Raw genomic sequence first — 2,257 nt, 5'->3', positions numbered from 1 at the left:
ATTCATTGCCATCAAATTAATTTCAACTCATAGTGACCTTTGGGTTTTTGAGGCTGTAAATCTTTATAGAATTAGATCACCCCATCTTCCTTCAGTGGAGTGCCTGGTAAGTTTGAATCACTGATCTTACTAGCAACCAAATGCCTTATCTACTACTCCACCAGAGCTCTCATGCTCTCTCTGTATATATACATACATACACACACATACATAAATTTCACTGTTAATATTAAACTTGAAATTTGTCTAAAATTTTTTGATGGGAGAAACCTTTAACAGTATACAGCCCCTTGGCAGGGCCTATGTGGTATATTTGATAATTGAGACAAGTTCATGCAACTGGATTAGTGAGGTGAATAGAGTGCAGTTTGAGATGCTGGAGAGAGATAAGGTGATTAGAGGAGGAAGAAACAGATCATTAAACGTCTTTTAAGTTAAATTAAGAATATATGTGTTATGGATTGATAAGAAAAGATAGATTAAAGTCCTAACCACTATCTCTCTGCATAGGACCTTGTTAGGGAATAAAATCTTTCTCTGAAGATGTTGAGGTAAGTTATTAAGTTATACAGCAGTACTATTGGTACCTATATCCCTCTTGTGTGGTGTTTTATAAAAGGGGAGAATAGACATGAAGAAAGGAGCTCTGGTGGTAGTTAAGGTATTTGGCTGCTAACCGAAAGGTCTGTGGTTTAAGGTCATCATCTAATCCACAGAAGAAAGATGGGGCAGGCTGCTTCCATAAAGATTTACAGCCTTGGAAACCCAGTGGGGGCTGCTATGAGTAGGCATCAACTCCATGCAGTGAGTTTGTTTTTGTGGTTTTGAGATATGGAGACAGAGTCATTTAGGAGGAATAATCTAAGTGATAATACATACACAAATATTGAAGGAATTCCAAGGATTGCCATCAGCCACTAGAAGCTAGGAGAGATGTATAAAAATTCTTTTCTCAGAACCTCAGAAGAAATCAACATGGCCAGTACTATGATTGGGAATTCTAAGCTGCTCATTCATGGTATATATATATATATATATATATATTGGCAACTGTAGGAGACTAAGACTTTGTGTTTGTCTCAAGAGCAATGCTAAATTAATAAAGGGGTTGGTTGTGTTGGCGTAATAAGAAAAATCATACTTGAAGAAAATATTTTATGTGTAAGTAATATTTCAAGACTACCAGATGGCCAAAAAATAATAGTTAAATATCCTTCTGGGTCTCTGGACACTCCACATGGGCATTATCTCTGATTTAACTAGAATTATGGCTAAAAAGACAGTCCTAGATTTACAGTGGCTAAGATGTCCAGAGTAGAAAACAGCCAAAGCAGTTAATTCAAGCCAAATTTGTTATCATTATGGGTCGAAGTCAGGAAAAAATAGAAGAATTATTTCACAAAGAGTGGACATGGATAAAATGAAGAAAGAAAGACTATCAGATAAGGGTAAATCAAAGATTGAAGAATAGGTTGGGATATATCTACTTCAGTGGACAATACAAAACAATGTATAATATCATGCATTTTGAAAGCCTTAAAGAATAGAAAGAGAGAAATTTGATGAAAAAACAAGTCTACCTTAAGCATTTAAACTATGTTTGTATTAAAAATGTAAGGTCTTTCCCAATTGAACACTGAATTTGCGTATCCAGTTGCTGGGGAAGAAGAAAGGAAGAAGTACTGAGATTTACAGAAGGCAGGACGTTGTGGTGGATAGGAAGCAAGAGGAGGCCACTCATGGAAGGCGAGAAAAGAGTCAAGGCACAGTCTCCTCTGGTGGAGAGTGTGTCAGAGGGCCAGTTGGTGGCTAGTACAGGAGAGTGATAGAACGAAGGAAACAAGGGGAGAGGCTGACCACTATTTCAGTGAATGAGTGAGTGGGGTGGTGAAGATGTTGGTAAAGCTAATTATATTACCATTATTTTATCATGCAATGTAATTATTTTTTGTCAGTTTTTACCATTTTTGACTGAAAGTTGGTGGCTGATAGTATATCTATGCCATTTAAGAATGGGGGTTCATAACCTAGGAGCCATGGCCTTCCTAAGGGACCATGCTTTAGAGGAAATGTGAATCAAATCAAATGCAATTATCCATGCATATGCGCTGTTCTTTCAGAAGAGGTCCGTAAAAAATGATCCATTTCAAAGTATGTGTCATCTCCAGATATTAAAAAATTCTTAAGAAAGTCATTTATTTTATTTCTTTCACTGTTAAAGTTGCTTATTTTAATATTCAGTTATGCAAATTTTGTA

At 36.2% G+C, this 2,257-nt stretch overlaps 1 protein-coding gene across 1 annotated transcript in view; it reads left to right on the top strand.

The window, feature by feature from the left end:
• CNBD1 (cyclic nucleotide binding domain containing 1) overlaps window positions 1–2,257 on the top strand; it is a gene marked incomplete at its 5' end in the record, with an annotated part of 182,348 nt that overhangs the window by 340 nt on the left and 179,751 nt on the right. The gene's annotated exons all lie outside the window — the stretch shown is intronic.

The sequence above is a fragment of the Orycteropus afer genome, unplaced genomic scaffold (assembly GCF_000298275.1).
Source record: "Orycteropus afer afer isolate SDZICR_OR568_19922 unplaced genomic scaffold, OryAfe1.0 scaffold00479, whole genome shotgun sequence".
In the NCBI taxonomy this organism is placed as follows: Eukaryota; Metazoa; Chordata; class Mammalia; order Tubulidentata; family Orycteropodidae; genus Orycteropus; species Orycteropus afer.
Note: the sequence above shows the minus strand (reverse complement) of the source record. Positions and strands in the feature narration are given on the sequence as shown.